At 44.9% G+C, this 12,513-nt stretch overlaps 1 long non-coding RNA gene across 1 annotated transcript; it reads right to left on the reverse strand.

Annotated features, from left to right (window-relative positions):
• Positions 1-2,879: 2,879 nt before the first annotated feature.
• Positions 2,880-3,630, reverse strand: LOC138654244 (uncharacterized). The gene is made up of 3 exons (XR_011316159.1): positions 3,574-3,630; positions 3,208-3,445; positions 2,880-2,974 (listed from the first exon to the last, which is right to left on the reverse strand). It is a non-coding gene; the product is annotated as an uncharacterized lncRNA (long non-coding RNA).
• Between the last annotated feature and the right edge of the window lie 8,883 nt (positions 3,631-12,513).

Here is a 12,513-nt window from a genome sequence, read left to right on the forward strand (position 1 = left end):
GTGTGCTTAAATAATAAATCCAATAAGGTAAATTGCATACCGGTGTGGGAGAGAGAGAGAGAGGTAAAAGCCGGAAGACGCCGGCGACGCCATGACGACAGGAACACAATCATAATGAACGGCAATCCTAGAGCGTCCAAAAGGTCACATGCGCACGCGCAAACCGCGGTATTCCATAGGACCACGTTGCGCACGCGCCGTGCCAGCCGGCTAGATGGACACGTCATAGGACACAGGGCAAAGAGAAATGGAATAAAGCCCGAGGACCGGACTAAGCTAGCGAGGCCGGCTAGATGGACACATCATGGGACACAGAGCAGAGGGGGTGGGATAAGGACCAAAAAGCCAGAGAGGGGGGAAGGGAGGGGAAAAAAAAAAAAAAAAAAAAAAAAAAACACAACAGGTAAAAAGAGGGCAGAGTGTGCATGTTGCAGCAAGACACAGAGGCACAAGATATCCACCCGCAGAATGCCGGGAGATATCACAATCATAGAAATATACTAGTGATTAAAGGCAAAACCGCCAAAGGACACAAAAAAAAAAAAAAAAAGACAGGGCATATAAAGCCACCCAGAAAACCTGAAAGGGAGAAAGGAATATTATTATTGTTGGCAAGTGCACAGGTATAAGTGCACGTAAACACCTATACAGCAACCATATACAGTATATAACAATATCAGGCAAAAAACACACACATATATAAATATAAACAGACTGATGTCCCTTGAGTCCGTAAGTATATGTACGAGTATTCTCTCAATGCCGCTATGTAGACGTTTCCGGTCCCCAGCTTATAGTCCCATAGTCGATGAGGCCGACACCATCCAGATCTATACGAGAGAAAGCACTCTTCATCACAAGCCCCTTCCGACTTGCCAATCTCAAATGCGCATCCGAGCCCATGGTCCATAATAGGAGTTTGCCATAAAATCCGCATTGTAGCTGTGAGAGCAAAATCTCTTCTGCATAAGATGTCCTTCCATTTGCCATAATGGCATGCCGCACATCCACCCTCCAGGGTCCACTTCATTATCTAAGGTGTCAAAGACCTCTGCATCCATGTTGGTCCCCACAGTAAGCTTGTAATATCCATATCCCAATTTCCAGGGATGATCATCACCCTTTTGGGTGCGTCCTCAGCCTTCCTGAATGGAGACAAATGCAAAATTAGATATGGGCACCAAATCTGAAGGGAACCAAATCAGACGTCCCAGAAACTAAAAATACCCCAATGAATCTACGCGCCAACTATCCTAGGAACCCCGTGAAGAGCAATTCCTCATTTAGGCCCATGGGTGCGACCGCCTGAAGATCGAAAATCCACCTGGACTCAGCACGCAAGAGATAGTTAGATATATTGCCACCCCTTTCGCCACAGGAAACCCTCTGTAACCCCACAACTTGCAAATCAATGGGCGAACCCCTATGTTTCAGCAAGAAATGCGCCGCCACAGGAGTCAAGATTTTACCTTTGCCTTGGTCCGTAGCCGCCAGGCGTATGGTTGATACGTGTTTTTGAAACCTCTTACGTAGTTCTTGGGATGTTTGCCCTACATAGATCATATTACAAGGGCAAATTAGCACATAAATAACATTTCTGCTCCTGCAGTTGATGTAAGCCTTTAACGCATGTCTGCTGGAGTTCGTGGGGTGTGTAAATATGTCCCGGGTGGGCGTCATAAAGGGGCAGACATTACATTCCCCACAGGGGAATGATCCCTTGAGGACAATACCCCTATTAAGTTTGACCGTGGGCCTAGAAAAATGGCTCCTGGTCAACAACTGCCTCAGATTCGGGGCTCTTCTAGATGTCAATAACGGCCTATTGCTGATGACTTGTGTGGTTTGCATATCTGTTTGCAAGATCGGCCAATGTCTAGTGAGGATGTGTCTTACCTGCCCCCAGCTGTCATTATAGTCCGTGATGAACCTCGTCTGCGATTCTCGGGAACGACCCACAGGAATCAAAAGTGAGGCCTGATCATGTTGTCTTGCTCGCTGGAAAGCCGTGGCAACCACTCGTTTGGGATAACTCCTCTGTCTGAAGCGGTCCGTCAGATCCCGAGCTTGCATCAGAAAGTCTTGATCCCGAGTGCAATTACGTCTAATGCGTAAAAATTGTCCCATCGGGACGCCCACCTTCGTGTGCCAAGGGTGAAAACTGTTGAACTCCAAAAGAGCGTTAGTAGCAGTGGGCTTCCGGAAAAGGTCCGTGACCAGCTTGTTCCCTTGTACGAAAATTCTCAGATCCAGAAAGCTAGTCGAACTGTTGGAAATAGAGTGGGTTAAAAAGATATTATGGGGGTTGGAATTGAGGCTGTGGATGAAATCAGTACAACCCTCCCTGCTGCCCGACCAAATAAAGAATAAGTCATCGATATAGCGATGCCAATTCCGGACATGATGTTGATATGCCAGGGATGGGTACACAAACACCTCCTCCCACCAACCTAAGAAGATGTTTGCGTAGGTTGGTGCACATTTCGCCCCCATTGCCACTCCAGCTGTCTGTAAATAAAATGTTCTGTCAAACAAAAAATAGTTGTGATGAAGAACAAATTTCAGCAGATCCAACAGAAAAGAATCATGCCCCCGATCTGAGTGTGACAGTTTGTCTAGGCAAAAAGTAACCGCATGCAGGCCATCACTATGCTTGATGTTGGAGTACAAAGACTCCACATCACAAGTTACCAGGTAGAATTCTCCCGGCAGTTCTATCCGTCCACAGACCTCAATAAAATGGGCAGAATCCCTTATAAAGGAGGGCAAGGCCGTGACTATTGGCTGGAAGAAGAAGTCCAAATACTCACTTGCCCGCTCGCAGATACTCCCAATGCTAGAAACAATCGGCCTTCCTGGTGGTTTCTTCTCATCTTTATGTATCTTCGGCAACATATAAAATGTTGCCGTGACCGGATGTTCCACCCATAAATATTTTTTCTCTTGGGGCGAGATAATGCCGAAACTTAGCGTCCTGCAGAGTAAAGAGTCAAATTTAGACGCAAACACTGCCGTGGGATCTGAAGGTAATTTTTGATAGCATCTGGGGTTAGTGAGCTGTCTATTGGCCTCCTCTAAATATGCTTCAATTGACCACAGCACCACATTGCCCCCCTTATCCGCCTCTTTAATCACAAATTCCTTGTTGCTTTGTAAGTCCCGCAAGGCCCGTTTTTCGGCAAGATTAAGGTTAGAGGATCTACCCACCTGTGTTGGCATTGCCAGAATGTCTCGTTTCACCAGCTCAAAGAATATCTTGATTGCGGGTACCAAGGAAAAGGAAGGCGTTTTAAGGGATCTATTTCTGCCAGGGAACTTTCTTCTGGTACACCCTGATTCGTTCTCCTCCAGTAGGGCTAGTAGATCTTGAAAGGCTTGGCGCTCATCCTCAGGTATTGATTGTAGAATATCCGGTTTTTTGTAGATAACCTGAAATGTGAGGTTCCTACAAAACAAATAGAGGTCCTTAACTAAAATAAATTTGTCGGCCGTATGTGTGGGAGCAAAAGTTAAACCCCTCTTCAGGATGGCAAGTTCCACCGCAGTAAGTTCATATTTAGAAAGATTTATTACCTGGAGGGTGGATGTAGAGGCTCCAGAGGTCTGTTCCGTATCAGGGGGGGAGGAGGCTTGATTTATTTACTGTTATAAGCAGGAGATTCAGAACCACAATGGACCTTGAAGTTCAGAGCACACAAAGTGACCTGACAATTACCAAAAACATAGGACGAGCTCTGAGACGTGGGAACTCTGCTGACCGCAATCCCTAATCCTATCCAACCACACTAAAGGTAGCCGTGGAGCGCTCCTGACCAGTCCTATGCGCCTCGAGCACAGCCTGAGAAACTAGCTAGCCCTAAGAAAGAAAAATAAGCCTACCTTGCCTCAGAGAAATACCCCAAAGGAAAAGGCAGCCCCCCACATATAATGACTGTGAGTTGAGATGAAAATACAAACGCAGAGATGAAATAGATTTAGCAAAGTGAGGCCCAACTTACTGAACAGACCGAAGATAGGAAAGATTGCTTTGCGGTCAACACAAAACCCTACAAACAACCACGCAGAGGGGGCAAAAAGACCCTCCGCACCGACTAACGGTACGGAAGTGCTCCCTCTGCGTCCCAGAGCTTCCAGCAAGCAAGAAAAACCAATATAGCAAGCTGGACAGAAAAAATAGCAAACAAAAATAACACAAGCAAAACTTAGCTTATGCAGGATAGACAGGCCACAGGAACGATCCAGGAGAAAGCAAGACCAATACTAGAACATTGACTGGAGGCCAGGATCAAAGCACTAGGTGGAGTTAAATAGAGCAGCACCTAACGACTTAACCTCATCACCTGAGGAAGGAAACTCAGAAGCCGCAGTACCACTCTCATCCACCAAAGGAAGCTCATAGACAGAACCAGCCGAAGTACCACTCACGACCACAGGAGGGAGCTTGGCCACAGAATTCACAACACCTGGTATCTCCAGTATTAGAAGAGAAAGGCATGGCAGACACCAGCATCAACAGTCTCTTATTACCTCAGCTCCCTGGTATCTTCAGTATTAGATGAGCAAGACATGGCAGACACCAGCATCAGCAGCCTCTTCTTACCTCAGCACCCTGGTATCTTCAGTATTAGATGAGAAAGACATGGCAGACACCAGCATTAGCAGCCTCTTATTACCTCAGCACACTGGTATCTTCAGTATTAGATTAGGAAGACAGAGCGGACAGCAATGTGAGCATCCTCGTCTTACCTCATTACCCTGGTATCTTCGGTATTAGATGAGAAAGACATGGCAGACACCAGCATCAGCAGCCTCTTTTTACCTCAGTACCCTGGTATCTTCAGTATTTGATGAGAAAGACATGGCAGACACCAGCATCAGCAGCCTCTTATTACCTCAGCACCCTGGTATCTTCAGTATTAGATAAGAAAGACATGGCAGACACCAGCATCAGCAGCCTCTTTTTACCTCAGTACCCTGGTATCTTCAGTATTAGATGAGAAAGACATGGCAGACACCAGCATCAGCAGCCTCTTATTACCTCAGCACCCTGGTATCTTCAGTATTGGATGAGAAAGATATGGCAGACACCAGCATCAGCAGCCTCTTTTTACCTCAGCACCCTGGTATCTTCAGTATTAGATGAGAAAGACAAGGCAGACACCAGCATCAGCAGCCTCTTTTTACCTCAGTACCCTGGTATCTTCAGTATTAGATGAGAAAGACATGGCAGACACCAGAATCAGCAGCCTCTTATTACCTCAGCACCCTGGTATCTCCAGTATTAGAAGAGAAAGGCATGGCAGACACCAGCATCATCAGCCTTTTATTACCTCAGCTCCCTGGTATCTTCAGTATTAGATGAGAAAGACATGGCAGACACCAGCATCAGCAGCCTCTTCTTACCTCAGCACCCTGGTATCTTCAGTATTAGATGAGAAAGACATGGCAGACACCAGCAACAGCAGCCTCTTATTACCTCAGCACCCTCGTATCTTCAGTATTAGATTAGGAAGACAGAGCGGACAGCAATGTGAGCAGCCTCTTCTTACCTCAGCACCCTGGTATCTTCAGTATTAGATGAGAAAGACATGGAAGACACCAGCATCAGCAGCCTTTTTTTACCTCAGTACCCTGGTATTTTCAGTATTAGATGAGAAAGACATGGCAGACACCAGCATCAGCAGCCTCTTATTACCTCAGCACCCTGGTATCTTCAGTATTGGATGAGAAAGGTATGGCAGACACCAGCATCAGCAGCCTCTTTTTACCTCAGCACCCTGGTATCTTCAGTATTAGATGAGAAAGACAAGGCAGACACCAGCATCAGCAGCCTCTTTTTACCTCAGTACCCTGGTATCTTCAGTATTAGATGAGAAAGACATGGCAGACACCAGAATCAGCAGCCTCTTATTACCTCAGCACCCTGGTATCTCCAGTATTAGAAGAGAAAGGCATGGCAGACACCAGCATCATCAGCCTTTTATTACCTCAGCTCCCTGGTATCTTCAGTATTAGATGAGAAAGACATGGCAGACACCAGCATCAGCAGCCTCTTCTTACCTCAGCACCCTGGTATCTTCAGTATTAGATGAGAAAGACATGGCAGACACCAGCAACAGCAGCCTCTTATTACCTCAGCACCCTCGTATCTTCAGTATTAGATTAGGAAGACAGAGCGGACAGCAATGTGAGCAGCCTCTTCTTACCTCAGCACCCTGGTATCTTCAGTATTAGATGAGAAAGACATGGCAGACACCAGAATCAGCAGCCTCTTATTACCTCAGCACCCTGGTATCTCCAGTATTAGAAGAGAAAGGCATGGCAGACACCAGCATCATCAGCCTTTTATTACCTCAGCTCCCTGGTATCTTCAGTATTAGATGAGAAAGACATGGCAGACACCAGCATCAGCAGCCTCTTTTTACCTCAGCACCCTGGTATCTTCAGTATTAGATGAGAAAGACATGGCAGACACCAGCATCAGCAGCCTCTTTTTACCTCAGTACCCTGGTATCTTCAGTATTAGATGAGAAAGACATGGCAGACACCAGCATCAGCAGCCTCTTATTACCTCAGCACCCTGGTTTCTTCAGTATTAGATGAGAAAGACATGGCAGACACCAGCATCAGCAGCCTCTTTTTACCTCAGTACCTTGGTATCTTCAGTATTAGATGAGAAAGACATGGCAGACACGAGCATCAGCAGCCTCTTATTACCTCAGCACCCTGGTATCTTCAGTATTAGATGAGAAAGATATGGCAGACACCAGCATCAGCAGCCTCTTTTTACCTCAGTACCCTGGTATCTTCAGTATTAGATGAGAAAGACAAGGCAGACACCAGCATCAGCAGCCTCTTTTTACCTCAGTACCCTTGTACCTTCAGTATTAGATGAGAAAGACATGGCAGACACCAGCATCAGCAGCCTCTTATTACCTCAGCACCCTGGTATCTTCAGTATTAGATGAGAAAGACAGAGCGGACAGCAATGTGAGCAGCCTCTTCTTACCTCAGCACCCTGGTATCTTCAGTATTAGATGAGAAAGACATGGAAGACACCAGCATCAGCAGCCTCTTCTTACCTCAGCACCCTGGTATCTTCAGTATTAGATGAGAAAGACATGGCAGACACCAGCAACAGCAGCCTCTTATTACCTCAGCACCCTCGTATCTTCAGTATTAGATTAGGAAGACAGAGCGGACAGCAATGTGAGCAGCCTCTTCTTACCTCAGCACCCTGGTATCTTCAGTATTAGATGAGAAAGACATGGAAGACACCAGCATCAGCAGCCTTTTTTTACCTCAGTACCCTGGTATTTTCAGTATTAGATGAGAAAGACATGGCAAACACCAGCATCAGCAGCCTCTTATTACCTCAGCACCCTGGTATCTTCAGTATTGGATGAGAAAGGTATGGCAGACACCAGCATCAGCAGCCTCTTTTTACCTCAGCACCCTGGTATCTTCAGTATTAGATGAGAAAGACAAGGCAGACACCAGCATCAGCAGCCTCTTTTTACCTCAGTACCCTGGTATCTTCAGTATTAGATGAGAAAGACATGGCAGACACCAGAATCAGCAGCCTCTTATTACCTCAGCACCCTGGTATCTCCAGTATTAGAAGAGAAAGGCATGGCAGACACCAGCATCATCAGCCTTTTATTACCTCAGCTCCCTGGTATCTTCAGTATTAGATGAGAAAGACATGGCAGACACCAGCATCAGCAGCCTCTTCTTACCTCAGCACCCTGGTATCTTCAGTATTAGATGAGAAAGACATGGCAGACACCAGCAACAGCAGCCTCTTATTACCTCAGCACCCTCGTATCTTCAGTATTAGATTAGGAAGACAGAGCGGACAGCAATGTGAGCAGCCTCTTCTTACCTCAGCACCCTGGTATCTTCAGTATTAGATGAGAAAGACATAGTAACATAGTAACATAGTTAGTAAGGCCGAAAAAAGACATTTGTCCATCCAGTTCAGCCTATATTCCGTCATAATAAATCCCCAGATCTACGTCCTTTTACAGAACCTAATAATTGTATGATACAATATTGTTCTGCTCCAGGAAGACATCCAGGCCTCTCTTGAACCCCTCGACTGAGTTCGCCATCACCACCTCCTCAGGCAAGCAATTCCAGATTCTCACTGCCCTAACAGTAAAGAATCCTCTTCTATGTTGGTGGAAAAACCTTCTCTCCTCCAGACGCAAAGAATGCCCCCTTGTGCCCGTCACCTTCCTTGGTATAAACAGATCCTCAGCGAGATATTTGTATTGTCCCCTTATATACTTATACATGGTTATTAGATCGCCCCTCAGTCGTCTTTTTTCTAGACTAAATAATCCTAATTTCGCTAATCTATCTGGGTATTGTAGTTCTCCCATCCCCTTTATTAATTTTGTTGCCCTCCTTTGTACTCTCTCTAGTTCCATTATATCCTTACTGAGCACCGGTGCCCAAAACTGGACACAGTACTCCATGTGCGGTCTAACTAGGGATTTGTACAGAGGCAGTATAATGCTCTCATCATGTGTATCCAGACCTCTTTTAATGCACCCCATGATCCTGTTTGCCTTGGCAGCTGCTGCCTGGTACTGGCTGCTCCAGGTAAGTTTATCATTAACTAGGATCCCCAAGTCCTTCTCCCTGTCAGATTTACCCAGTGGTTTCCCGTTCAGTGTGTAATGGTGATATTGATTCCCTCTTCCCATGTGTATAACCTTACATTTATCATTGTTAAACCTCATCTGCCACCTTTCAGCCCAAGTTTCCAACTTATCCAGATCCATCTGTAGCAGAATACTATCTTCTCTTGTATTAACTGCTTTACATAGTTTTGTATCATCTGCAAATATCGATATTTTACTGTGTAAACCTTCTACCAGATCATTAATGAATATGTTGAAGAGAACAGGTCCCAATACTGACCCCTGCGGTACCCCACTGGTCACAGCGACCCAGTTAGAGACTATACCATTTATAACCACCCTCTGCTTTCTATCACTAAGCCAGTTACTAACCCATTTACACACATTTTCCCCCAGACCAAGCATTCTCATTTTGTGTACCAACCTCTTGTGCGGCACGGTATCAAACGCTTTGGAAAAATCGAGATATACCACGTCCAATGACTCACCGTGGTCCAGTCTATAGCTTACCTCTTCATAAAAACTGATTAGATTGGTTTGACAGGAGCGATTTCTCATAAACCCATGCTGATATGGAGTTAAACAGTTATTCTCATTGAGATAATCCAGAATAACATCCCTCAGAACCCTTCAAATATTTTACCAACAATAGAGGTTAGACTTACTGGCCTATAATTTCCAGGTTCACTTTTAGAGCCCTTTTTGAATATTGGCACCACATTTGCTATGCGCCAGTCCTGCGGAACAGACCCTGTCGCTATAGAGTCACTAAAAATAAGAAATAATGGTTTATCTATTACATTACTTAGTTCTCTTAGTACTCGTGGGTGTATGCCATCCGGACCCGGAGATTTATCTATTTTAATCTTATTTAGCCGGTTTCGCACCTCTTCTTGGGTTAGATTGGTGACCCTTAATATAGGGTTTTCATTGTTTCTTGGGATTTCACCTAGCATTTCATTTTCCACCGTGAATACCGTGGAGAAGAAGGTGTTTAATATGTTAGCTTTTTCCTCGTCATCTACAACCATTCTTTCCTCACTATTTTTTAAGGGGCCTACATTTTCAGTTTTTATTCTTTTACTATTGATATAGTTGAAGAACAGTTTGGGATTAGTTTTACTCTCCTTAGCAATGTGCTTCTCTGTTTCCTTTTTGGCAGCTTTAATTAGTTTTTTAGATAAAGTATTTTTCTCCCTATAGTTTTTTAGAGCTTCAATGGTGCCATCCTGCTTTAGTAGTGCAAATGCTTTCTTTTTACTGTTAATTGCCTGTCTTACTTCTTTGTTTAGCCACATTGGGTTTTTCCTATTTCTAGTCCTTTTATTCCCACAAGGTATAAACCGCTTACACTGCCTATTTAGGATGTTCTTAAACATTTCCCATTTATTATCTGTATTCTCATTTCTGAGGATATTGTCCCAGTCTACCAGATTAAGGGCATCTCTAAGCTGGTCAAACTTTGCCTTCCTAAAGTTCAGTGTTTTTGTGACTCCCTGACAAGTCCCCCTAGTGAAAGACAGGTGAAACTGTACAATGTCAATGCCAATGTACATGGCAGACACCAGCATCAGCAGCCTCTTTTTACCTCAGTACCCTGGTATCTTCAGTATTAGATGAGAAAGACATGGCAGACACCAGCATCAGCAGCCTCTTATTACCTCAGCACCCTGGTATCTTCAGTATTAGATGAGAAAGACATGGCAGACACCAGCATCAGCAGCCTCTTTTTACCTCAGTACCCTGGTATCTTCAGTATTAGATGAGAAAGACATGGCAGACACCAGCATCAGCAGCCTCTTATTACCTCAGCACCCTGGTTTCTTCAGTATTAGATGAGAAAGACATGGTAGACACCAGCATCAGCAGCCTCTTTTTACCTCAGTACCTTGGTATCTTCAGTATTAGATGAGAAAGACATGGCAGACACGAGCATCAGCAGCCTCTTATTACCTCAGCACCCTGGTATCTTCAGTATTAGATGAGAAAGATATGGCAGACACCAGCATCAGCAGCCTCTTTTTACCTCAGTACCCTGGTATCTTCAGTATTAGATGAGAAAGACAAGGCAGACACCAGCATCAGCAGCCTCTTTTTACCTCAGTACCCTTGTACCTTCAGTATTAGATGAGAAAGACATGGCAGACACCAGCATCAGCAGCCTCTTATTACCTCAGCACCCTGGTATCTTCAGTATTAGATGAGAAAGACAGAGCGGACAGCAATGTGAGCAGCCTCTTCTTACCTCAGCACCCTGGTATCTTCAGTATTAGATGAGAAAGACATGGAAGACACCAGCATCAGCAGCCTCTTCTTACCTCAACACCCAGGTATCTTCAGTATTAGATGAGAAAGACATGGCAGACACCAGCAACAGCAGCCTCTTATTACCTCAGCACCCTCGTATCTTCAGTATTAGATTAGGAAGACAGAGCGGACAGCAATGTGAGCAGCCTCTTCTTACCTCAGCACCCTGGTATCTTCAGTATTAGATGAGAAAGACATGGAAGACACCAGCATCAGCAGCCTTTTTTTACCTCAGTACCCTGGTATTTTCAGTATTAGATGAGAAAGACATGGCAAACACCAGCATCAGCAGCCTCTTATTACCTCAGCACCCTGGTATCTTCAGTATTGGATGAGAAAGGTATGGCAGACACCAGCATCAGCAGCCTCTTTTTACCTCAGCACCCTGGTATCTTCAGTATTAGATGAGAAAGACAAGGCAGACACCAGCATCAGCAGCCTCTTTTTACCTCAGTACCCTGGTATCTTCAGTATTAGATGAGAAAGACATGGCAGACACCAGAATCAGCAGCCTCTTATTACCTCAGCACCCTGGTATCTCCAGTATTAGAAGAGAAAGGCATGGCAGACACCAGCATCATCAGCCTTTTATTACCTCAGCTCCCTGGTATCTTCAGTATTAGATGAGAAAGACATGGCAGACACCAGCATCAGCAGCCTCTTCTTACCTCAGCACCCTGGTATCTTCAGTATTAGATGAGAAAGACATGGCAGACACCAGCAACAGCAGCCTCTTATTACCTCAGCACCCTCGTATCTTCAGTATTAGATTAGGAAGACAGAGCGGACAGCAATGTGAGCAGCCTCTTCTTACCTCAGCACCCTGGTATCTTCAGTATTAGATGAGAAAGACATAGTAACATAGTAACATAGTTAGTAAGGCCGAAAAAAGACATTTGTCCATCCAGTTCAGCCTATATTCCGTCATAATAAATCCCCAGATCTACGTCCTTTTACAGAACCTAATAATTGTATGATACAATATTGTTCTGCTCCAGGAAGACATCCAGGCCTCTCTTGAACCCCTCGACTGAGTTCGCCATCACCACCTCCTCAGGCAAGCAATTCCAGATTCTCACTGCCCTAACAGTAAAGAATCCTCTTCTATGTTGGTGGAAAAACCTTCTCTCCTCCAGACGCAAAGAATGCCCCCTTGTGCCCGTCACCTTCCTTGGTATAAACAGATCCTCAGCGAGATATTTGTATTGTCCCCTTATATACTTATACATGGTTATTAGATCGCCCCTCAGTCGTCTTTTTTCTAGACTAAATAATCCTAATTTCGCTAATCTATCTGGGTATTGTAGTTCTCCCATCCCCTTTATTAATTTTGTTGCCCTCCTTTGTACTCTCTCTAGTTCCATTATATCCTTACTGAGCACCGGTGCCCAAAACTGGACACAGTACTCCATGTGCGGTCTAACTAGGGATTTGTACAGAGGCAGTATAATGCTCTCATCATGTGTATCCAGACCTCTTTTAATGCACCCCATGATCCTGTTTGCCTTGGCAGCTGCTGCCTGGTACTGGCTGCTCCAGGTAAGTTTATCATTAA

This window comes from Ranitomeya imitator, chromosome 1 (genome assembly GCF_032444005.1).
Source record: "Ranitomeya imitator isolate aRanImi1 chromosome 1, aRanImi1.pri, whole genome shotgun sequence".
NCBI classification, from domain to species: domain Eukaryota; kingdom Metazoa; phylum Chordata; class Amphibia; order Anura; family Dendrobatidae; genus Ranitomeya; species Ranitomeya imitator.